A 27,123-nucleotide genomic window follows, 5' to 3' on the forward strand; every position below is an offset into this window, starting at 1 on the left:
CATTTCTTTGTGTTACCAACATTCCAATTAGGCTCTTTTAGTTATTTCGAAATGTATAATAAATTATCGTTGGCTGTAGTCACCTTGCTATGCTTTCAGATGCTAGATCTCATTCATTCTATTTTTGTGCCCATTAACCATCTCTACTCTCCACCCACCCTCCCCACAACTACCCTCCCAGCCTCTGGTAGCCATCCCTGTACCCTCCATCTCTATGAGTTCAATTGTTTTAATGTTTAGCTATTACAAATGAGTGAGAACATGTGATGTGTGTCTTTCTGTGCCTGGTTTATTTCACTTAACACGATGTCTTCTATTTCCCTCCCAGGTTGTCACCAATGACAGGCTCTCATTCTTTTTTATGGCTGAATAGTACTCCATTGTGTATATATACCACATTTTCTCTATCCATTTGTCTGCTGGTGGACACTTAAGTTGCTTCTGAATCTTCGCTATTGCAAATAGTGCTGCAATAAACAAGAAAGTGCAGATCTCCCTTCCATATGCTGATTTCCTTTCTTTTGGGCACATACCCAGCAGTGAGATTGCTGGATCTAAGGGTAGCTCTGTTTTTAGTTTTTTGAGGCATGTCCATATTGTTCTCCAAAGTGGCTGTACTAATTTAGATTCCCACCAACCACATACAAGGGTCCCTTTAGTGTTCTGAAGACATCTCCCTGCAGCAAGGTCCCTGTGTGCCTTGCAACACAGATCTCTGTGGTCTTACCACGTATCTTATCTCTGTAACTGGATTATATGCTCTTGGAGAGCAAGGACAGATGTGTTTCCCTTTACACTACCTTATGAAAAGAAGACATGCAGTGAACATCCCTCAGTGGTGGCATTGGTCTTTAACACAATCCTAGATGCTACGCTTTTCTCCTCCCTTGCATTTTTCTAGAATGCTTTGAACACAATGGACAGATAGCTTGTTCTCTGAGCACTTTGTTTTGGTATTCTTCTTGAAATGTATTTTCATTCCTGTCTTTAGAAAATTAAATAAGTGTGATCGCCATGGAATGATCAAGCAATTCAGACCCATTAACCAATGATCCAGGTGATGCCACCAGTGACAGCATTGACTACTTCCTGGGGAACATATCCTGCATTGGGGATGTCTCCACAGCCAACAGCTGCAGAGCTGACATACACCCTGATGTCAATGTCTGGCAGTTCATATTCCTTCTGCTTTCCCAAGACAGTTTTCTTTTCTCACCATCACTTTACTCTCCCATGAGAACCCAGGCAGAGATGGGAAAAACATGTCCTTTCCTGGTGACTTTATTCATTGAAAAAGTTAAAGCACAATTTTCTTTACAAAGAAGTTGTAGGATGAGAAGGGTAGATTCCTTTCTTCTTGTTCTTTCTGCTTGTGCAGTTCTGTGCAGAGGGCTCCCCGCATACCCCCAGCACTCCTACTCAAGGAGCTGCAATCTACTCAACACACAATTCCTTGAGAGTTTGCATGTTTCCAGACTGGTGCATGGCACCAGGAAATAAATATGAATGAACAAACAATGTCTGCCCTCCAGAGTGCACTGTAATAGAAGCAGTGAGGTATTCACATGTTATTGTACTGTCCTGAAATAAATGCCGTAAGAATAAGGCCAAGTCCCAGCCTCGTCACACATGAGGAAACAGCAGAATCCCTCAGGGGAACTTAGGAAATGCTTCTTGGAGGAGATGATGGTCAGCCTGGTTTTTCAGGATGAGTGGGGGGTCACCCATGGAATGTAAAGGGGGGGACAAAGGAGGTACTTTTGTAAAGACAGAGTTATGAGGAGGGAATGGGGAGCAGTGGGTCTATCCAGAGCATCAGTGCTAATTACAGAGATGGGACTCTGCAGAGACAGAGAGAAGGGTGCCTGGACTTAACCTGCGGGCAAGGAAGAGCCCTGGGATGTTCTAAGTGGAAGTAAGGAGATGATATTTGCATTATTTAAAACACCCGTGGCCACAGGATGGAGGATGGATTTAGGGAAGTGAGACTGTGGCCAGAAGACCTTGTGTGGCCTGAGCAAAGAGAAAAGAGGACCTGGCCATGGCCAAAGCCACAGAAACACAGAAATATTGACAGATGATCCCCAACTTATGATGGCTTGATGTCTTCTTAACTGTACTGTGGTGTCAGAGTGATAGGCAGTCAGTAGAAACCACATTTCCAGTGCCCGTACAGCTACACTGTATTTCACTTTTGATACAATATTCAATAAATCACATGATATATGCAACATGTTATTATAAAATGGGTGTTGTATTAGATGATTTTGCCCAACTGTAGGCTAATGGAAGTGTCCAGGCATGTCTAAGTTAGGTTAGGCTAAGCTGCAATATTCGGTAGGTTAGGTGTGTTCAATGCATTATTGACATGGTTTTTTCAGCTTATGATGGGTTTATCAGGATGTAATTCTACTGTAAGTTGAGGAGCCGCTGTATAATTGGAGCTAAGTAGTGTTACAGGACTACATATATAATATCAGTCTGATATGTTCTTCTGGGTTGATGGACTACTGGGATGTTTTGTAAACATTTGTAGCAGGGAATTGATTGAGAAATTAATTTACATTTGCGTTTCCCTGTTACAGGTATACCTTTAAGGTGCTTTTCTCTCCCCTGGCCCAAGAATCCTTTGTGTTCTGAGTGTGGGCTCCCTGGTTGGAGGAGTTTCAATAATGACTTTTCATTTCTAGGTCAGTTGGGAAGAAACCAAGAGAACCTTCACTCTTCGTGGGACCTGGGAGCACGTGCTGCTTGAAGAAAGTGGGATCCAAGTGGCCTCGGCCACAGTCATGGAGCTAAAAGTTTCTGGCGAGCTTGAGGTCTGCATTCCTCTAATGCCAGCAGCCTGGAAGGGGAGAGGCCCCCTGATGAGCCGTCCTGCAGAGCATGTTGGTGCAAATAGATGCGGGTATGCGAGGAGCGCCGAAAACAATGGCCTCAGGAATCCCTAGGAGAGATGCATCCCATGCCCGTGTTTGGTGCTCAAGAAGTGAAACCTCCTGCTTGGTGGGGGACAGTGATCCTGTCCTTGGTCATGTGGGCTTGAGCAAGAAGCAACTCTGTGGCAACCAAGAGGAGCTAAGAGATGCCCCTCTCCTTGCTGCCAGGGCATCCCTGCCTTCAACTGCACAACTTATGTGGTGGAGACACCCCATGCACCAGGGTCCCTGAGGCATTGTCCCTCCCCACCGTGGAATTATTGCATCTCCCCCTCCCCGCGGTGCATTATATCATCATAGAACAGCCTTAGTGCCCTACCCAGATAAACTGAGTGAGAAAGGAGAAGGCACAACCCACAATGTTTTCAGCTCCTGGATCCCAGGTCTGTGCAAAAACAGAATCTATAACCAAGACTCTAAGACTCTGAGAAACAAGTCTGAGATCCCAGGAGCCAAGAAGGTGCCTGAGTGTCAGTTCCAGAATCTGTCAGAAACAGCTCCGAGCTCTCAACCATAACCAGCATGGGCAACTTTGGAACCCTAACCGGTAGCCTCTCTCTTATTTATTCTTTTCTCCAACACATCAGCAGCCCTCCAATGTTGAGTGGGGACAGCAAGAGGTTCTATGAGAAGAAGGACATTCAGATGTATCCACAGAGGACTTTTCACCAGTACTCATGTCTCCCTTCTGGATCCTCAGGCCTCTGTGCTTTTCAAAGTCATGATGCTTTCATTGTGCCCTACGCTTTGGAAACTGCTGTGGATCAGGACTCTTTACATTCTCTAGAGATCTCACCATCAGCTTTCTTATTCTTGGCTCTTCCCAGTGTCCTTTTGGAGAATGTCAACCCTGGGGACTAGAAAGGGAAGGCAATGTTGTTTGGGAGCTAAGCCAAGGCTGCAAATTCAGTGTGAAGCCTGGCCCTGCCATGACCGGTGCACAACATGAGGTGAGTTACATAATCCTGGCCACCTCAATTTCTTCATGTGTGAAATGGTTAAGTTCTTCCTTCATAGGCTTGTTGTCAGGAAAAATGAGATACTGCATGAAAAGCTCTTATTCCAATGTCTGGCCTCCCGTGTAGAAGATGCAGGTAAGCAGTCATCAGTCCTGAGGGCAGGCTGCCCTGTGTGGTGGAGACACCCCATGCACCAGGGTCCCTGAGGCATTGCCCTTCCCCACCATGGAATTATTGCATCCCCCCTCCCGCCGGTGCATTATATCATCATAGAACAGCCTTAGTGTCCTACCCAGATAAACTGAGTGAGAAAGGAGAAGGCACAACCCACAATGTTTTCAGCTCCTGGATGCCAGGTCTGTGTAAAAACAGAATCTATAACCAAGACTCTAAGACTCGGGGAAACAGGTCTGAGATCCCAGGAGCCAGGAAGGTGCCTGAGTGTCAGTTCCAGAATCTGTCAGAAACAGCTCCGAGCTCTCAGGGGCACCCATCACTGAGATCTCTGAGGCAGGGGGCTGCTGCCTGGCATCGCTGAGTTTCATTCTGTTTCTCAGAAGGACAGTGTGTTTTGCTTGGAGTTTGTTTCCATGTTTGCAGGCCAGGAGCTCTGCCACAGATTTTCTGAGAAGTTAAGTGAATGCTCCTTCTGTCAATCTGAAATTGTTTGGTGGGTGAGTCGTTTCCCTACCTGCCCCTCCCCCCCAACGCTTTGCTCCTTTTTTTCTTTATTAAAGCTGACAAATGGGGAAGAAAATGAAAAAGAAAAGAACAAATCTAGTATCACAAGATGCTGGGAAAATAGCTTCTATTTATAGCCCGGTACATTTCAGAGACGTAAACACCTCTGCTAATCGCTGCCCCTGCAGAAGGCCCTGGGGATTACTGAACGGCCCTGGAGAGCTGGCAGCCATGCACAGCAGTGCAGTGAGGGCTAACAGGGCTAATTGTGCTCCCAGTTTTTTTCAGAAACAGTGGGAAAAAAGCTCTGTGCCCCGCCCCCACCCATGGAACAGCAGAGGGCCACGCGGGCCTCCGTCCCCTCTCAGAGGAAGCAGAATCTTGGCCCGCAGGATAAATTTCAGCAGCGTGTACACAGGGATGGCCTGGCCAAAGCACCTCCAACTGGACAAATCTAGCCAACAAGATAACAGCAGAAAGTCTTGCTTTGAGTGGCAGCGTTACCACATGTTAACTGTATAATGTGGGGCAGGTCCTTTAGCAAACATGAGGCTCAGTTTGCTTATCCGTAAACTGGAACAATTACAGCTTCCGCAGAGGATAGCATGAGATTTCGGTGAAAATAGAGTAAGTGAAGAACTGTCCAGACTTCTCAGTGTATCAGCCACAATTTCTGTTATCCAATCCAAAGTTTCTAGACATGGAAAGAAACAGTAAACTCTGACGTGTGATGAAGCAAAAAAGCACTCTCTACAAAGAGAGCCCTGAGATGATTCAGATGCTGAATTTAGGAAGACAAGACTTTAAAACAACTATTACAAGTATGTTCAAAAATTTACAGGAAAATATGGTTATCATAAGTGAACAACTGGAGAATCTCACCAAGGAAATGGAAACAATAAAATAAGAACCAAGTGCAAATTCTAGAACTGAAAGTGCAACATTGGAACTGAAAAATTCACTGATGGGCCAATCAACAGACCAGATACTGCAGAAAAAAGATAAGTAAGCTTGAAAAAAAATCAATGGAAATTATCCATGCTGGAAAAAAGTAAAACGTATGTGTTTTAAACAAACAGAGCCTTTGTGGCTACTGAAACAATATCACACAGCCTAACATACATGAAATTTGAGTCTGAAAAGAAAAAAAAGAGGAAATGGAGCAGAATTTTTTTCATAACAGCCAAAATGTTTAAAATTTTGGTAAAAAGCCAACCTACAGATCTAAGAAACTCATTAACCCCAAACAATATAAATTTTAAAAATCACACCTGGGCACATAATGGTGATCATGCTGCAAATAAAATGACAATCTTAAAATCAGCCTGAGAGAAGAGATGCATTCCCTCCAGGAGACAGTGCTATGACTGATGGCAGAGGCCGGGGGACCAGGGCTCACAATGGAAGGCACTGGAAGAAGAAAAGTGTCAACCCAGAATTCGATGTCCAGTGAAAATATCTTTCAAAAGGAAGACATCTGCAGATAGGCAAAACATGAGAGAATTCATCACCATCAGACTTTCTCCAAGAAAACAGCTCCAGCTGAAGCAAGGTTGGACCAGATGAAAACTGGGAGGTTTGGAGAGGAATGAAGAGTCCCAGAAATGCATCTGCAGCTTTTCATCTTAGCAGACTGAAATGGATCTAATGAGCCCAGCATTTCCTTGATTTTCTGGAATAGGTTTTTTGCAAAAGGCAAAGACAAGTGAGACTCAGCCCCATTTCTAAGGCAAGCCCAGTAGAGTCATTGCCTTTAAATGCTAGCCACAAAGTATGGTCAGCTTCATTTGTACAATGCCCAGGGCATCCAATGAAGAGGAGAAACCTTCATCTCTGCTTCATAGGCTGAACTGACATTCTGTGGACATTGATTCCACCTGGCCTCCACTGGAAAACAAATGTACCCTACATCCTTACCCAGAAAAAAGTCCTCTGCATGCTTCTCTTGTTCAGGATTACCCAGGAATAGGGTGTCCTGGCATGACAGAAGAATTGGATGCAGCCATTGCAGATTCAGACAGAATACTGCTTAAACAATAAAGAAAAGTCATCAATTGTATATTTATATCAATGGCTTAAAATTGACCATTGAAAATCTTGCTTAATCAAAACAGACACTGCAAGAGTCAGTACCTACACCAGATTTCACGTCAAAGAAGGTAGTTTTTGTCACAGTAAGCATGGATCTGTTTGCATTAGGGAGAAAGCTCCTCTTAAAACATAAGAACAATGATGTAATAGAGAAAAACAAAACTTGATTGAACCTTTCCATAATGTATGCATAGAGCAAAACATCACATTGTACTCCATAAATATAGTTATTATTTGTCAATTTAAAAAATTATTAAAACACCTGACATATACTCTTCGATGGATGTAGGATGTTGATTAAGCCTAATGAACTTAGAGTCCTTTCCATGTCAAGCTTCTTGTGACATATGCTAGGATTCGTCCTCCTAGACAAAAACCAATAAAAAACAAAAAATAAAAAATGTCTCCCCGCCCAAGATACAGACGTTTTTAGGTAAAAACTCCACAGGGTGGAGGCAGCCATCTAATGTCCACTGCTGGGCTTCCCCAGAGGAAGCAGCATCGCACTCTTGGTGAGGACAGTGACGCAGAGAGTGAGGTGGGGTCTGCTGGCTGGGGAGGCCCACTCTCCAGGGCTGCACCCCAGCCCTGCCAAGCAGACTTCTGACACAGGCTCGGTCTTTCCAGGCACACACTACCACTAAATTCACTCACTGATAAAAATATTCATTTTGTGCCCATTGTATACCAGGAGAGCTTATAGCTCCAGGGACAGGGCAGTGAGCAGGACATGGTCCCCGAGACATCGGGGAGATAGCAAGTGGAGGTACAGATGAGTTCCCCCAAATCTACCACACACTGTTCCCTGCAGACAGCCGCCCAGACACAGTATTGTGTGTTACACCTAGAGGGGCCATAATCCAATTGGGCCTGGAAAAGTTCTGCAGATAAAGCAGCACCTCCAGGGAGACTTGCAGGACATTTAGGAATAAATGAAGTGGCAAAAGACACTGTCATTTCCATCTATTTACTCCATGGCCAAAATCAAGGTATAGAGAATGGTCATCATTAAATCCTACAGATTTTCTGCAATTGCTTCCAACTCGTGAAAGAAGTTCATGTTTTGTACTTTGGGGAGGTACTAAGTGTAAACATCTGGGCAGCTTTTAATGCTGAGGCCTGATGCAATAATGAGTGAGTCATAACGTTTTACAAATACAGAGCTAAGACCACAATTCTTCCCAAATGTCCTTATTCATATGGAAAAATAAATATTTGTTTAATATTTTTGGTTCAACCATTAGAGACATGACTTGAGAATAGAGAAATCTGACGACAAATATTTTTTTCTGGCACTCGATGTGATCATCAGTGGCATGAACGTATTAATACTTAAAGTGTCATTGTATAGAATCACGCTTTCATTCTCATGATGTGATTACCAACTTGGTTCCAATCATTAGGGCTTGGAGAGTTGACTCAAGAACAATTGAGCAACCTCCAAATCCTGCTTCGTTTCTCAGCTGCTGCCTAAAGGTTCACACTGTTTCTCCAGTGTGTTGTAAGGACTCGAATCTATTGACATGCAAAATCTCCAACAGAGACTAATGCTTTAAAACTCCACATCTTATGGGCAATGAGGTCTGAGAGTGCATATTCTCAGCGTGCTCTTTGTGGAGAGGAGAGAGGGGAGAGGATGAGGGCCCAGAAAGGAATAAGCAGGGTACAGACAGGTGGGTTGGGGATTCGGAAAGCGGATTTTGTTCTCTTAAAGTGTGTCCTCGCGTCAGCCAGGATTGGGGGACTGAGATGGCAGCCTGGACTTGGATGACACCACACACACGCTTACTCCTTCACTCCCCGTATTTTGGGCTTCACATCAAACCTCACTCTCCTCACTGCACAGACAGCCTCTGACTCACGATGGTTTGATTTACAATTTTTCAACTTCACTGTGGCATGAAACCATTGCAACTTTGACATAATGCACAGTATTCAATACATCACGTGAGATAGTCAAGACTTCTTATAAAGCAGGCTTTGTGTGAGACGATTTTGCCCAACTGTAGGCTATTGTAAGTGTTCTGAGCATGTTTAAAGTAAGCCAGATTATGAGGGTGGTTAGGTTAGGTGTATTAAATGCATTTTTGACTTATAATATTTTCCACTTATGATGGGTTTATCAGATTGTAACATCATTGTAAGTCAAGGGGTATCTGTATTCTAAATGCAGCATGGAAATGGCAAAAAGATGACAGTTAGGCTTACAAAAAAGAATTGAATGCCCCCAGTCTCTCACACTTTTATGTATTACAAAGTACTAAAGTTCTCCATAAAGAAAGCCATTAATATCCAAATATTCATGACAAGTAACATTACTGTGGCATGATTTGGCCCCGTCCCAATGAATACACAAAGTATATACACAAGCAATTTGTAAGCAAGAAAAACACAAATGTCACTAACAAACATTTAAGAAAATACTTGACCTCATTTCACATTAAAGCAATGAGGTCTGTATCATCTTTTACCTATAACATCAGAAAAGCTGAGAGAAAGAGGAGAGAGTGCCTACCGTTGGAAAACTCCTGAACAGTTCTGTATGTCTGAAGACTGCACCCTTTTTGGAAAGAAATTTGACAATGCATATTAAAAGCCTGAAAAACAGTCATACAGTTTTATCCATTAATTCTACTCTTGGGAATCTATCCTAAAGAAACAACCTAAAATTCAGAAAGGCATTAGGAAAAAAAATATTTCCATTACAGCAAGGTTTATCATAATGAAAACTTCAAAACAACTTTCCTATCCAACATCAAAGAGATGGTCAATCCAAACAGTACAATCCAGGGGTGATATTCAAAATAATTCCTAGCTGTATTTCATAAAGCATGGCATGGCCAATTGGAACAAATGCCAGCCCATCAGCATGGACACCAGCCTGTCACACAGATGTGCACTGACACAGATGTGCACTGAGAGAGTACCAGACTTGTGCAACCACACCTTGAATGTGCTTCAAAAAGCCATGGAAATGTTTATGAGGGTTTCGTAGAAAATGGGGAAATACTTATTATACGTAAATATATATTTGAAAAGAGCCAAAGACTGGTGGAGCTATAATAAAATGTTAACCATGGTCATCTCTGAATCTTGGGATAATAGATTTTTTCTTCTTTATGGTTGATTTCATGTTTATAATCAGAAAAAAATTGAAATTGTTTCAGCAGCATAGTTCTAAATGTTCAAATGTCTTCACTTATCTGCCCAGGACTTCCATGGGATACCATCTTTCAGCCTAACAGGAGTGCATATTAATTGATTTTTCATGCCCATCCATAGAACAGTCTGGAAAACATTATCCACAGTTAAAATAATTAAGAGAGCGATTGCACTTTTGTGCTTTATCAGATAATATTTCCCCCCACTGTTTTGTTAACATTTAAAGATTTTTAAATTATATTTAGGAGGTAAATCTAACTTTTGTAAATTAAAATGTTTATGGAAATAAACATGGATTCACATGCAGTCGTAACAAATAACAGAGAGAGAGCCCATGTACTTTTTATTCATTTTACCCCAATGTTAACTTCTTTCAAAACCATAGCACAATATTACAACAAGGATGCTAACAGTGAGACAATCCACCTGTCTTATGCAGATTTCCCCAGCTTTACTTGTACTGAACGTACAGATGCTGAATCTACGAGGGTGCTCCTCCATCTACCAGCTGGTTAGACTTGAACAGGGTGCTTTGGTCAGGATACTCTCCTTATCAAAGAAACTAAAGGGGTTTTTATTTTAGTGCCCATTGTAACAGGCCTAGTTTCACAAAATTATTTAAGTAGAATAAATAGTCCCTGCAGTGCTCTAAAGAGTTCAATTCGGTGTCCGTTTATCCACACCAGAGTGTCAGTACTCCCTAATATGCAAGTAGCCTTCTCTAGAAAGAAAGATAAACTAAATTCTCAAACTTCCCCTACCACTTTGGACCAAGTTTCCTACCACTTTGGACCAGGAGTGTACTGGCCATAGCCATTGGTGATGGGCAGGGAAGTCAGCAGTTGAGACACAGATTATCATACAGAACTTCCTGAGCAAGCAACAGGTGCACAACCCCCGGAACTGAAAGATGAAACCAAAGTGCAAACCGTCCTTAGAAGTCAGTAAGCTGGGGGCCAGACCAGACACGGGACTGGCCAGAGAGGCTCATGTGTCATTAGAAGGTGACCTTCATTATCCGAGGATATTAGCCCTGTCCTTTCTAGAGTTTCAGATTTAGTGATAACTCCAGAAGCCACTGCCCACAGTCAGATGGGTGTCACTTAATGGACTGTTGTTGACCACGAATGTTGCAATGAACACACTTGGCTGTAGGAAAATGTAGAAGTGTCAATTCAAGAAACAGCTGCACATATAAAACATGGCAGCCTAGCCATCTCTAATATATCATAGGCTAATCAGCACTTTTAAAAACAAAATAAAAGTAATTGTTAGGAATATGAGTATGAATTATCCCATAGAAAGCACCTTCCAAACTGCTAGGAAACGCCCCAACATGGAGAGCTTAGGGAATCCCCCTGTGCCCGTTGATGCTAGAGTGTATAATGGTGGTCCCTTTGGGTGGTATACTAGTCTGCTTGGGCTGCTGTAGCAGAATACCACAGATTGGGTGGCTTAAAAACAGAAATTTATGTTCTCATGGTTCTGGAGTTCAAGGTGCTAGCAAGGCTGGCTTCTAGTGAGGACACTCTTCCAGGGTTGCAGGGAGCCACCTTCTTGTTGTGTCCTCACGTGGCCTTTTCTCCATGCTTGTGCATCTCTGATGCCTCTTTTACTACTGGATTGGAGCTCCATTCTTATGGTTTCATTTAACCTCCATCACCTCCTTACAGACCCTGCCTCCAAATACAGTCACACCAGGGTCAGGGCTTCAGTATATGAATGTAGGAGGGTACGATTCGGTCCATAACAGGAAGCTTTGAAAACTACAGGTTCTAATTAAATTTCAGAAGTCATTAGGTACCATCTTAAAAGACCAAGTTCTTTTCTCACACTTAGAGGTCCCAGTTCTGGAAGAAAGGACCCTGGTGTTCAGAACAGCACAGAAAGCAGTGAGGCCTGGAGGTGCGCAGGCTGAGGGGATGCTTAAGTGGGAGCTGAAATGTGAGCACCCAGGGATGCCTTCCAACTTCCAGCCCTATGTCCCACCCTGACAACCCTCTCTAGCCTCACACCCGCTTTCCCCCCAGGAGTCAGACTAGAAGAGGACAGTGTTGGAGGTGTTATTACACCTGTACATGTTCCATTAATACATGTGGAAATATTTCCTTAACTTCACTCTTCCCTTTCTTCCTTCTCCCACCATAATGCCACTAGAATTTTTGCTTATATGAGTTTCATCTACAAAGGACTCCCAGAATGTCCACCACATGTCAAACATGATTATTGGCTGACCTCACTGACAACTTCAGATTTCTGGAAATTAAGAGGGAGGAAGGTTGAATCAAGGGGTATCTTAGGCAATATGTTTTGGGTGAAGAACCAATAAAATCAGAACAAAATAGTTGCCAAATTTGGATATTGGGATTTATGGGAGTCTTCTCCTCTCCTCCCCTTCCCTCCCTTTCCCTCCTCTCTCTTCCTCTCCCCTCCCCTCCCCTCCTCTTCCCTTCCCTCCTCTCCTTACCTGCTGCCCCCATGGCCAAGTATACAGCTCTTCTGAGACACTTTTGATGTGCTTCATAAATGTTTCTTTCTTATCTATGGCCCCTGCAGCTATGCAAACTTCTTTAGGACAAGAATTTGGTCTTAGATATTTTTCTATTACCTTGAATATCTCAACCACCTGCAATAGCTTAGGCCATGTAGTCAGCATACCACAAAAATTTTACTGAATTAGAATTAAACAGATTATTAAAGAGGTAAAGCTAGTTTTCCTTTAATGATGCTGATCAAAAACTGGCAAACTTAATGCAAGGGAAACTCTTTTCTAAACTCAAACCATCACTGAATAGGCCCTAATGTAATACAATAGTCATTAAGCACCTACTTACTATAGACAAAGCACTGCTAAGTACTCTAGATGATACAAACACAAATGAGAAAAATTTCTGTTTTCAAAGAGTTTGAAGTATAAGAGAAGAAATCAAAGAGGTACCTGGATATTTGTGCTCCATGTAAGGCATTGGCCTTGAAATCGGTATTTAAATGGAACATTCCCAAAGCTTCAGCACATGTGTGGCAGCCCCAACATGGTGCCTACCAAGAATCAGGGCACACATGAGGAAGTCAGGCCATTCCTTCCTTCTCATCCTTTCCTCAAATGAGAGAGACTGGTGCTTCTGAGTTGAAGACTCTATCTGAAAATGAAGAGAATCAGGCTTTGATATCTGTAGCATGTGAACACAGGATGGCCGTTATTAGTTTACTATCCAGTGTCCACCTTCCCACCCACTTCTCCTTAAAGATGCCATATGAATTGCTATCCCATTATCCTCCCCTGCTCCATGGGCTATGGGGAAGGCTGACACTACATGGTGCCAGGGGTGACCAAGGCAGCATCTTTCCTTCCCTGGCCACAGCATCTGGTCGTTTGACATAAACCATCTGATCAGGGTTCCTCTCAGATTGCTGCTTGGGAAAATGCCCTCTCTCTGTGGATTGTCCCGATTCCTTCCTAGAAAACAGGGGACCCAGCTTTCAGACGAAGCGTGACTGCAGAAGGCGGGTCTTGATGACATCATCTGGCCTCTGAACCAATCACCTCTGATATCTGCCCTACTCTGTACCTTTAGCTACATGAGATTTTTAAAAAATCATCTTTTTTGCTTAAGCAGTTTGATTTGGGTTATCTGTTATTTGTAAAGAATCCTAACTGATAGGCACACCATAGAAGGAAAGGCCCAGGAAATTTAAATCATCTTGGATAGTTTCTTCGGGAATCCTAGTCTTTTGGTTAGGACATAGGTGTTTGCTCACAGGCCTCAACTTGAGATGTTCATGCCGGTGCAGAATGGAAAGGACTTGACATCTAAAGAAGAACTTAATAGTCTGGCACTTATCGTTGGCCTTGGGAAGTCACTTTTTCATTTTGACCCTCAGGTTCATCACCCACAGAACAGGAGAGATGGTGTGTCCCTGGAGTTCTTGTGAGACACCAATCAATCCGATCATGAATGTGGTGGGCTTGTTCAGAGTGTAAAGTGGATATTAACAACATTTCGACCTGAGCCAATATACACTTCAGTGGAATAATGGGTGATAAAACCAACTTACCCATTTATGTGGAATCACTGGTCTACTTGGCAGAGGATCAACAACTCTGCAAAACTTCCAACACAAGCTAGAGCTGTGGCCAGAGGTACAAGTTTACTTCTCACTCCTTCAACACAGGGCCGAGGTGCTAACCCAGCCAAAAACCATCTTTGGAAGGGGACTGAACACTCCCCTGCCCTAACTATCGCCCCTCTAAGTATTTTTTAATCTCAAATATTAAAAAAAAAAACAGTTAAAGATTAAAACCACATTATGCAATCCAGCATCTAAGTACCATAAGAAGAAATTAAAGTTCTCCTTTTTTGGAGGTATGTTCCCATCTGGTAAACATCTTCAGGAATAGTAAGCATAGAGTCCACAGAGAAGAATTTAAAAGATGTGAAATGCATCAACTGTGTGTTTTCTACAAACTTGGCATTTGACGTCTCTTGTCCTCAATGTCTGGCCTTACTTCGTCACTGATGCCAAATGTTTAACTCAGAAAGATAAGATTCAAGAAGATGATAAGGGCTGCTCTGTTCCTCTAACACAGAAACATTTATTTTTGCCTCAAAGGAGCTTACAACATATTCAGAAAGGGGAGCGTGTACTCCCTGGTGTCCCTAGGAAGATCACATAAAACTAAATCACAGACATTAAAGTAATAAATCTTTCTTTGTGTGGAACCCAAACTAATCACAGGAGTAAGATCCCAAGGGGAGGCAGGGTGAGATGGAGGGGAGGACAGAAGGAAGAAAGAGGAGGTTTGATGAAGGGCGTTAATTTTTCTCCTTAAAAACAACAAAAAAACCTATAAACTGCTGTTCTCTCCATCAGTCATTCATTACTGGCCATGAGAGTCTATCCTAAGGTGTGTCCCTTGGGTGAAACTGCCTCAAACTAAACATTGCATGGCTAAGATAACAGACATGCAGAAGTAAAAGATAAAACTGAAACGAGATCTCACAAATATTGGCAGCAATCTTTCCCAAAAGTGAAAATAAAATGAGAATAAAGAATTTTAGTGACTTCATATATAGCTTATATATATTTGCTTTCAGGTATTATAATAGAGACAGAGAAAAATCCTTCCTGTAATAAAAATGTAACCACTTCTCTCTCCCAAAAGAAGACAGAAAATAAAATGAGATTTTTAAAAATTCAATTACCTAGTGCCAAACAGTAACCTAAGATGGATACCACATCAACATTAAAATATAAATTAACGCTTTAAGAGAAAACTATCAGTTCTAGACTGAATGAAAACCTCTTTTCTAGGATACTTAAAACATCTTTCAGCAAATCTAAACAGCTGTGACATGGCCAAGAGCCAAGCTTCACACGGCATCCCGAGACAGGGGACATGGCCACTCCACATCAAATTAAATTTAATTCATCTACTAGAATCACCAATATTGAATGTTTTATTCCCCATATTCCTGGGAAATATAACTTCTGGATAGCACTCCTCTAACTTTTTCCCCTACCCAGAATGTATTCACCTGCTGTTCATTGTTGCAAATACATGTTAATGTTAAACAAAATAAAATATAAACAGAAAGGCAATTTATTGTTTCTACCACGAAATTCTAAAGCCAACAATAAGCTCCATAATTATTCACTGCCAAGCTCTAACCCTCAATGTGACTATTTGTAGATGGGGTCTATACGGGGATAATTAAGGGTGGGATCCTAATACAACAGAGCTGACACCTTACGAGAAAGGAAGAGACACCAGAGCCCCCTGTCTGTGTGTGTGTGTGTGTGTGCGTGTGTGTGCCATGAGAGGATGCAGTGAGAAGGCAGCCGTCTACAAGCCAGGAAGAGAGTCCTCACCAAGAACTCAACTGGCTAGCAGCTTGGTCCTTAGACTTTCCAATCTCCAGAACTATGAGCGACAAATTTCTGTTGTTCAAACCAAAATAAAATGTATTCACTTTCTTTGTGTCAAGAAAACGAGCTTGTTCAGAACTTTTTAAAGGAAAGAAAAGAGAAAATAAACAACTGAAGTCTGAGAACTTGCTGGTATTCAAGATTAAAAGATGTTAGGCCTTGTTTAAAAATAGTGAGATTCCCCAGCTTAGTGATTTCAAATCAAATCATTTGACATTGACACTTTGGGGATATTAATATCCACAATGTGCCAAGAAATGTGATACATAATGTCCCTTAACTGCTCTTAAGGGAACAGGGATTTTTTTAGTCTATATGTTTATTCATTGACACGTAAGCTCACTGTGTATTTAAGGCCATGATAAATTATGCTGAGTGCTTTGATACATGAACCACATTCATCTGAGGTTTCTAGGAATTAAATTTAAATCAAATATTGCATAGAAAGTGGCAGCATTTCACTTCAAACTCTTCTCTCATCAAGCTTTGTTTTTACAAAGTCCAGTGCAAATATTGACCATGTTTTATAAATTTCAAAGGATCTTGATTAGAGAAAGCTTTCAGGTAAACAGCTTTATTTATCTCCCTTAGTTTCATTGTAGGATTCTGTTTGGGGGATATTCATGTTGGTCAATTAACTATTTTTTCCTTAAATTTCTCTTAACACACAATTCACAATGCTCTAAAGATAAAGTAACCCTACCCCTCAGTTAGCATCTGGGGTTAGCATTTTAGCACTCTCAACGGTGAACGGGTTTGGGAGAGGACTTACATGGTTACTCTAGAATTTCCATTTGGTGAAACACAATGAAAACAATGGGGTGGGGGAGGTTGGGCAGATGCAGGAGTTCAAGGAATTCACAGAGCAATAATGAACCAAAGCCCATATAGTCTATCCACGTAGGTGGGTGTTCACATGAGCAGGAGCAGGGAGAGGGAGGCCAAGGAAAGGCCTGACTCCATGGCCGAGCTTGGCTATGCAAGACTTAACAGACTGTGTCCTGCTCCCTGTGCCACACAGTGACCTCGTCCCATGTCCTGTGAGTTTGGTTATGGTCAGCAGGAGAGCACCCTGCCCCTGCAACCAGAGTGCCGTGCTGCTTCTCAGTGGGAAGGTGTAGTGGGCAGTGCTGGGGATCTTCTCAGTCCTTCATATTCTTGTCAATGGAACCACAGAGTCACTGCTCTCCAGGATGTTTGTGATCCACTGGCTTAATCCTCCATTAAAAAAAAAAAAACAGGTGAGAAGGCTGAGGGTCAGTGAGGGAAAATGACTTGCCCGGCCTCATAGGGGTATTCATCCCATTGGTAGGACCAGTGCAGGTGCCCAAATCCTCATCTTCCCATTCTCATGGAGTCAGCCTCATTGCCATCATCATTGCGGCTGGTCCTCATGAAGCACTCTATGTGTCAGGCATGGCGTTGAGCAATTTTACCTGAAATATCTCACTAACCCTTCAAAATTAATCAGTGCATTAAGGATTTTGTTATCACCGTTTTATATGTAAGAATGAGGATTAGCAATATAAACGTCTCACAGCTACTAAGTTCTAGGGACAATAATTAAACAAAAGCAGTTCACTCCACTACCCTAACCCTGAATCACTTCTTTGATTTCTACAAAGCACCCAGAGGATTGTTCCTTTCTCGCCTTAAATGGGACAGCCCAGAGATTAAGAAGTTCATGTCTTATAGGCAATCTCAAGTCCAAGGGAAGAGGTGATGTGATTTTATGTTTTTTTAAAAAGTTTTATATGTATGTTTATTTTTATTTTTATTTTTATTGTATATATATTTAACGTCTATAGCATGACATTTTGGCACATATACACACAGTGAATTATTACTACAGTCAAATACATTAACACATTCATCACCTCACTTAGAGATCTTGTGTGTGCATGTGGTAAGAGCACCTAAAATCTAATCTCTTAGCAAACTTTCAGTATACACACAAAAAATGTCATTAACTATAATTGCACCTGCTGGACCTCAGAGCTCTAGGCTTATTCAGTCTACACACCTGAACGTTTGCACCCTTCAATCTACATCTCCCCTTCTTCTTCCCCTTCTTACCCCTGGTAACCAATATTCTACTCTGTTCCTATGTATTTGACTTTAAAAACAAAAAAATCCACATATAAGTAAGATCATGCAAACATTTTTCTTTCTGTGTCTGCCTGTTTCACTAGCATAACATCCCCCAGATTTGCCCATGTTGTCACAAATGGCAAGATTTCCTTCTTTTTAAAGGATGACATGTACACCCACAGAGAGACACAGAGACACACACACACACACACACACACACACACACACACACACACACCACTGTTTATCTGTTCATTCACTGACAAACACTAGGGTGCTTTCCCCATCTTGGACACGGTGAATAGTACCGTAGTAAGCAAAGGAACACAGATCTCTTGATGAGGTGCTGGTTTCATTTCCTTTGGGTTTATACCCAGCAGAGGGATTTCTGGGTCATGAGGTAGATCTATTTTTAATTATTTTGAGGAAACCGCCTAGTGTTTTCCATAACGGCAGTTCTAATTTACATTCTCACCATGGTTACCTTCTCTCTACATCCTTGCCAACTCTTACTCTCTCTTGGAGTTTTTGGTAACAGCCATCCTAACAGGTGTGAGGTGGTATCTCATTGTGATTTTGATTTGCGTTTCCCTGATGGTTAGAGATGTTGAGGCTCTTTTGTCTACCTGTTGACCATTTGTATGCCTTCTTTTAAAAAAGAAGGTCCTATTGCAAATTTTTGGTCATTTTTTAAATTGGATTATTTGTTTTTTGGTTTTGGGGTTTTTTTTTTTAATTTGTTTGTTCGTTTGTTTGTTTGTTTTCCTACTGAGTTGTGCAAGCTCCTTATATGTTTTGGATAGTAACTCCTAATCAGATGCATGGTTTACAAATATGTTGTCTTATCCCATAGGCTGCCTCTTTCCTCTGTTGACTGTTTCCTTTGCTGTGCAAAAGTTTTTAATTCGATATAGTCACACTGGGTTATTTTTGCTGTTTTTGTCTGAGCTTTTGGTGTGATATCAAAAAAAAAAAAAAACATTGCTAAGGCCAATATCAAGGAGTTTTCTTCTTATGTTTTCTTCTAGGAGTTTTACAGTTTCAAGTCTTATGTTTAGGTCTTAATTCACTTTGAGCTGATTTTTGTATATTGTGTGAGATAAGGGCCCAGTGCCATTCCTTTGCATGTGTATATACAGTTTTCCCAATACTGTTTATTGAAGAAACCATCCTTTCTTCACATATTTAAATCAATCAATGCGGCATACCACATAACCTCATGGTCATCTCAATCGATGCAGAAAAAGCATTTGACACAGTTCAACATCCTTTCATGATAAAAACTCTCAACAAAACAAGCACAGAAGAAAATTTCTTCAACATACTTAAATGCTATTTAGGAAAATGCCACAGCTTATATTGTAATCAATAAGGGAAAACAGAGCTTTTTCTCTAAGAAATGGTACGAGGCAAAAATGCCCAATCTCACTACTTCTCTTCAACATAATACTAGAAGTAATAGCAAGAACAATCGGACAAGAAAACAGTCATCAGAGACACTCAAACCAGACAGGAGGAAGGAAAGTTATCCCTGTTTGCAGATAACATGCAGGAAAAAAGTGTCAAAACTAATCAATGAATTCAATAAAAAAGCAGACTACAAACTCAACATACAAAAATTCAGTGGCATGCCACTTCACCAACAACAATCCACCCGAAAAAGAAATCAAGAAAATGATCTCATTTACAATAGCAACAAAAAGAGGAAGATACTCAAGATTGAAGTTAACCTAGGAATTAAAAGATCTGTGCAGAGAAAACTGTAAAACACTAATGAGAGAAATGGAAAAAGACATGGATAAATGGAAAGCTGTCCTGTGTTCATGGACTGCAGGAATTCATATTGTTGAAACGTTTATACTACCCAAAACAATCTGTAGATTCGTGCAATTCCTACCAAAATTCCAATGGCATTTTTCACAGAAATAGAAACAAGTAATTCTAAAACGTTCATGGAACCACAAAGGACCCCAAACAGCCAAAACAATCTTGAGGAAAAAAACAAAGGTGATGTGATTTTAAAGCACTCTCAGCACGCTTGCCTGAAAAAATGTTTTATCTGCCCACTCAACTCAGACTGGAAAAGAACGTCTCAGCCTCCTCCTTCCAAATGAGCGAGTGAAGGTCCCCAATGGGAACCAGTTGTTCCCTCGTGAGTCCCTTACTTAATGAAGCCCTAGGGGGATTGGTTGTGTCTTCAGCTTTTGTCCTTATAAAGAAGGTGAGAGCACTCAACAGAAACAGAGCTTGAAGAGTTCGGCAGGAAGGACATTTGTGAAGGCTCTGGTCAACTGTGCAGCTTCGGAACGCCTGCCAACTCTCACCCACCCCGTGCTCTTGGACTGCACACAAACCTCCCGGCTTGAGTGGGAGACGTGCGGGCAGATCCCGTTCTCCACACCTGGGGACTCCAGAGGCCTTGGTAAATCACATTGAGGTTGCTGGCAGGAAAGTTGAAACTCATCCCAAGAACCTCAAAGACATCTCCAAGAAACACTCCTTGATGCAGCAGTCCATCACCAAAGGGCTAGTTGCGTCCCTCACCCTGTTTCCCAGCCTTGTCAGAAGAGCATGGCAACCATCATCAACCTTCTATGCGTCCTGCTCAGCAACTGTTGTCCCCTTCAGGGCCCTGCTGTGCAAGACCTGTCCTCTTTTCCCATGGCCCGGGCCGCCCAGAAATGTACTGAGATAGCCACTCCATTGGCACTTGCACACACAGACACACACACCACACAGACACACTACACACACACACCACACACACACCACACAGACACACTACACACAGACACACACCACACACATACTACACAGACACACTACACACAGACACACACTACACACATACTACACACACACAGACACACATACACACCACACACACTACACACACACAGACACACACACATACAGACACACACACCACACAGACACACACACCACACATACACCACACACACAGACACACCACAGACACACACACCACATACACTACACACACACCACACAAATACAGACACACACCACACACAAACACCACACACACAGACACATACCATACACAGACACACATCACACCACACACATACACACCACACACACACACAGATACCATACACACACCACACACACACACACCATACACACACACACACCATACACGAAACACAACACACAGGCACATACACACAGATACACACACACCATACAAACAGACACAACACACACAGAGACACACACCACACACACTACACACACACTCATACACCACACAAATACAGACACACACCACACACACAGAGAGACTCACACACCACACAGACGCACACACCACACATACACCACATACATACACATAGACACCACACAGACACATACACACACACACACCACTCAGACACGCACAGACACACATACCCCACACACACCACTCATACACCATACACACAGTGAGAAACACACCACACATATACCACACACACAGACACCCAGACACACTCACCACACACACACACATCACACACACACACCATGCACCACACAGACACACACACAGGCACACACCACACACAACACACAGACGCATACACACACAAACACACACAGAGACACACACACTCCAGACATACACCACACACAGACACACACACACATCACACCGAGCCACACACACCACACACACTGACACACCCCCCCCACATGTACACAGATACATACACACACACAAACACACCCCACACACAGACACACACGCACACCACACATAGGCACACGCACACAGTCTGAACTTATTTAAGAATCTGCAAATCACGCTAGCTACAGAGGGGGAAGTACGCTACTTCACTTTACCTCACGTGAAATTTAAGTGTTCACCAAGTTCCAAAGCAGCATACATATGAATAATAGGAAACAAACTTAAAAGTAAACAAAGGCTGCTCCTGCATCTCCTGGCCCTTGTTATTTCCCATAGACCACAACATTTTAGGGTTCACTTTTCACTGAGTGTCAAGAAATGGTTTTCCGGAAGCATGAATTCCACCTCTTTCGTGAGAGAAAAATATCTCAGCACTCCTTGACTAAAAAACATAAACACAAGTAGAGCCATTCCATTAATTCATGACCTTTTGCAGGACTTTTTAAAAACAGATGTATCTTTAGGCACAGTGACTTCTCACTCACCTTTTCATTTTGATTGTTTAAAAAAAGACAGAAAATGAAGCCCTTTGGGTCCTCTGCCCACTGCATTCCTGTTCATCGATGTTGTCCAGTCTCTGGGGCAGATCGTTCAAAGATCTCTTTTGAAAACGCAGTTCCTCACGTAACAGCCTAGGGACTGTCTAGAAGTCAATCACATATGACCTAGGGACCCTCTGTCCTCACCACCAAGCGTGCCAGTGGCCCAGTTGGTGCAGAAACAAGAGTTACCACCGCAGCATGGATGAGCGCAGGATTCTGAAATGTGCTTTCATCCCCCACCTCCACCTCTCCCAGGAGAACACTTCACAGCTGCATTCGTCACCACCAGGGAGTCTAACTCACAAGGAAACACCAGTTTCCCTAAGCATTTAACTGACTTGAAGAACTTACCACACAGAACTGCTTGTGTTGAGCAAAATCTAACTGAAAACACATTTACTTAAAATTCTCAGCAAGACTTCAAGCACTGGGGGGGTGGGGGTGGCATTCAGACCAAGCAGCTTCTAAAATCATAAGACACGGTCCTCCATCACTTCACACATTAATGGGATGTTGAAAGTGTGTGACGTTGGAGACCTACACTAAGTTATGTATTTAGAGAGCAGCCATTTGCCTAATTACACCCAGATGACTACTTCCCAGTCTCTTGAGCTGAATAATCATCATTACCCGTCTCGTCTCACCGCCTATGATATGCGGTAATTAAAAATGCAATGGATTTGTCACTCAGACCAAATACCGGACTATGTTTCTCCAAGACCGTCTGAGCCTCAAAGGAGACAGAAAAAAACAATGAGGTCTGCAATCTTACCTTCTCTGCCAAGGACACTCCTCCAGCATTCTAACTCCTGACCTTCCCAACCTTCTCTTTAGCCTGAAAATATGATTGTATCAAAAATGAACTACTTTGATTTCTTGATGAGAAACTGACTTTGTGATTGCTGGTTTCAGGATTAGGAAACTGTGTGAACGCAGGACTATGCTGGTCCGGCAGCTGAGAACCACTCCTCTGAAATAGTAAACCCAGGCAGAGCGGAACGAGCTCACCTTCCGAGAAAGCTGGCTCAAGAAAACACAGAGTTACTGTGGCAGTCTTTTCACTGCTCTCCACACACTTTGAAAAAGTCCTCCTTTAATATTCAAAGCGACTCTGTTTGCTGTACTTTTGCAGTGATCCGGTATCGTTCCAGGCATAGTTCTGCGGGCTAATTTCTAGGAATCCACCAACAAACTTCAGAATCCCCCGATAAGAAATGGCAGTTGCATTTCATTTATGGCACCTTTTAATGGGTGGATAAATTGGAGCATAAGAAATTATTTAAACAAGATTGCCATTCTGACAGCTGAACTGATGGAGAAGAAAACCCAAAAGACCTGTCTCCCTTTCGCATTTACCTCACTTCCCCGAGCCATTCCCTTGTTTTCTGTAGAGCTCTATCGGCAGGGTAGAGGGGGGTAGAAGAGGCTGACCATGTTTCTGAAAAATAGTGGCTGAAACTTTAATGCAAACTTCACAGAAACACATTGGAAGCCCACAGGCAGATGACGCAGGAAAGCATGGTGACTGCTGATTCTGTCCTGGGGCCTCCCACCTTCTCCTGCATCACACAATCCTTCACGGCCGTTCTTTCCCCCAAAACATCAAACCGCCTCTGACTACCCTGAATCTCTGTGACCTGAGAGTTCCACTGAAGTCCACACACAGAGGGAAGGACTTTGACTTCTCAGTTCAAACTTCCTTTCACTTAAAAAAAAAAAAAAAAAAAGTTGTATAATATCCCCCACTCTCCGGCATTGATAACCAGTAAGCAGATTTGCAATTTCACAGGATTTGCCCAATGCAAAACACATTTTTTAATTATCTACTTCTTGCTTGGAACAGTCTTACGATTCAAGAATTGAATCTTAGAGTAGCGTTTCAGGCACTGTCCTGTGGAGAGGGGGAGTAGGAGGTGGGCCCAGTTGAAACCACGCTTGGGAAGGAGGTAGCCCTCCTCTCCTGCTTGGTGGCTGCCCCCGATAGGACACTTTTGAGCAATGTCTTATTTCATGGTATCTAGAAAATAAAAAAGGAAAATGTAGTTTCTCCTCCTTAACCAAGAGAGCCCATCCCAATCCCCTAATCCTCCTTAAAAATATCCAAACAGGCCAGGCGCAGTGGTTCACACCTATAATCCCAGCACTTTGGGAGGCCGAGGTGGGTTGATCACAGTCAGTAGATTGAGACAATCCTGGCTAACACGGTGAAACCCCGTCTCTACTAAAAATAGAAAAACTAGCCGGGTGAGGTGGCGGGCGCCTGTAGTCCCAGCTACTTGGGAGGCTGAGGCAGGAGAATGGCGTAAACCCGGGAGGCAGAGCTTGCAGTGAGCTGAGATCCGGCCACTGCACTCCAGCCTGGGCAACAGAGACAGACTCCGTCTCAAAGAAAAAATATATATATATAATATATACATTTATATTTTATATTTATGTATTACATATATACATATTATATATTTTATATATATAATATATTTATATATGTATATATATATTATATGTTTATATATAATATGTATTATATATATATATTTTATATATATATCCAAACAGCTCTTGTAGGTGCTTATGGTCTAATGCAGAAAACTTGAAACACTGCAACAATGTGCTGGACTGAAAGTCTGGGAGGAGCCCTTTCACATCTCAACACTAGGCCTGGAAAATCCTTGTTGTAAATGGACAGCTTAGATTCTGCCCAACAGTCAGGATTGTAAAGTTTATTCACGTGCACAGTGGTCTCGAAAGCACTTCTGTGTAATTAGGAGTGATTGTACTCACCGGTCAAATCTGACCAATAGATTTAATTCTCCAGAACCCAGTCAATATATTTCCCAAGGCACGATCATAAATACCATAAACCATTGTGTTCAAATCATAGTAATTTTCAAGATACAGGATGAATAAAATTCAAAATTGCAAGCCTACTTTCAAAAAAAATTTAGGTCTAACGATTCTTACTCTCATTCCCTGCTCTAGAACAGAAAAAGTGTACAATAGTAGAAAAATTAATATAGAAACTGCTGCACCCACTGTTTCTGGGTAATTTTTAAAAATTGTTGGAGTGCTATATGCTTGAGGTCTCGTAAGAGATTTAAGATAAAACAAACACACAAATAATCTGTAAACACCAGCATTAAAAACACCTATGTAGGCAGAAGTACACAAAATCACAGGACATTTTTAAAAGGTGGTAGGAGTGGGGGGCTTTGAAAAGATCTGCAGGAAACAGACAGTGGTTGAAATGGCCTTATTTCCAGGCCACCCCAGGCTCCTCGTCCCCTGCTCCTGACTTGAATTGAGCTGGTGGACTCCCTCCCCTTCTCCATATCTGTGATCCAGCTTCCTGCTCACCCGCCCACAGCCCTCAAGTAGCCCGACTACAATTTCCCTTTGGCCTCTCTCCCACTACACTCCAGACAAATCCATCTGTATTCGCACCAGTAAACGTCCTCTTGCCAATTGAACCATTGATAAAACTACGTTACGACAACCTCCCTTGGAATGAGAATGAGCAACTCCTGAGTGACCTCACGGGAGGTGCCGGCCACGCTCTGCACAGCTCCAACTTCATTCCCCGATTTAGCAGACAGTTACCGAATATCCTTCTACACAGGCTGAGCTTGCCAAGATGAATGCACCGTGCCGCACCCGCAGAGGGAGTACAGTCCAGTCAAGGGGTGGGCTGGACACCCGAGCTCCTGGGGCAACCCAGCCTCACCAATAGTTGTTGTTTCCAGGTTTTTAAAAAATTAGCCATTTTCATTACCATTCAGGACATAGGCATGGGCAAAGACTTCATGACTAAAACACCAAAAGCAATGGCAACAAAAGCCAAAATTGACAAATGGGACCTAATTAAACTAAAGAGCTTCTGCACAGCAAAAGAAACTCTCATCAGAGTGAGCAGGCAATCGACAGAATGGGAGAAAAATTTTACAATCTACCCATCGGACAAAGGGCTGATACCCAGAATCTACAAAGAACTTAAACAAATTTATAAGAAAAAAATCAAACAACCCCATCAAAAAGTGGGGAAAGGATATGAACAGACACTTCTCAAAAGAACACATTTATGTGGCCAACAACATATGAAAAAAAGCTCATCATCCCTGGTCATTAGAGAAATGCAAATCAAAATCACAATGAGATACCATCTCACACCAGTTAGAATGGCGATCATTAAAAAGTCAGGAAACAACAGATGCTGGAGATGATGTGGATAAATAGGAATGCTCTTACACTGTTGGTGGGAGTGTAAATTAGTCCAACCATTGTCGAAGACAGTGTGGTGATTCCTCAAGGACCTACAACCAGAAATACCATTTGACCCAGCCATTCCATTACTGGGTATATACCCAAGGATTATAAATCATTCTATTATAAAGACACATGCACACGTATGTTTATTGCAGCACTATTCACAATAGCAAAGACTTGGAACCAACCCAAATGCCTATCAATGATAGACTAGATAAAGAAAATGTGGCACACCATGGAACACTATGCAGCCATAAAATAGGATGAGTTCATGTCCTTTGCAGGGACATGGATGAAGCTGGAAACCATCATTCTCAGCAAACTAACACAGGAACAGAAAATCAAACACCGCATGTTCTCATTCATATGTGGGAGTTGAACAATGAGAACACATGGACACGGGGAGGGGAACATCACACACAGGGGCCTGTTGGGGGTGGGGGGCTAGGGGAGAGATAGCATTAGGAGAAATACCTAATGTAGTTGATGTTTTGATGGGTGCAGTAAACCACCATGGCATGTGTATACCTATGTAACAAACCTGCACGTTCTGCACATGTATCCCAGAACTTAAAGTATAAGAATTTTAAAAATAGCCATTTTAGTGGGTTTCTTCCTGTGTGTGTCTCTGAACTCCTCCTCTCTTTTCTCTCATATGGACATCAGTCACTGGATTTAGGATTCATCCTAAATTCAGGATGAGTCATCTTAAGATCTTCGATTACATCTGCAAAGGTTCTAATTCCAAATAGTCACTCTCTGAAGTCCCAGGT

General features: G+C 42.4%; 1 long non-coding RNA gene across 1 annotated transcript in view; it reads right to left on the reverse strand.

Annotated features, from left to right (window-relative positions):
* Positions 1 to 27,123, reverse strand: part of LOC144336195 (uncharacterized) — a 43,310-nt gene that overhangs the window by 11,703 nt on the left and 4,484 nt on the right. The window contains exons 3-4 of the long non-coding RNA XR_013407734.1: positions 16,533 to 16,978; positions 12,771 to 12,972 (exon numbers count right to left, since the gene is read on the reverse strand). This is a non-coding gene — a long non-coding RNA (uncharacterized LOC144336195). The remainder of the gene's footprint in view (positions 1 to 12,770; positions 12,973 to 16,532; positions 16,979 to 27,123) is intronic.

Source organism: Macaca mulatta, chromosome 17 (assembly GCF_049350105.2).
Source record: "Macaca mulatta isolate MMU2019108-1 chromosome 17, T2T-MMU8v2.0, whole genome shotgun sequence".
Taxonomy (NCBI): Eukaryota; Metazoa; Chordata; class Mammalia; order Primates; family Cercopithecidae; genus Macaca; species Macaca mulatta.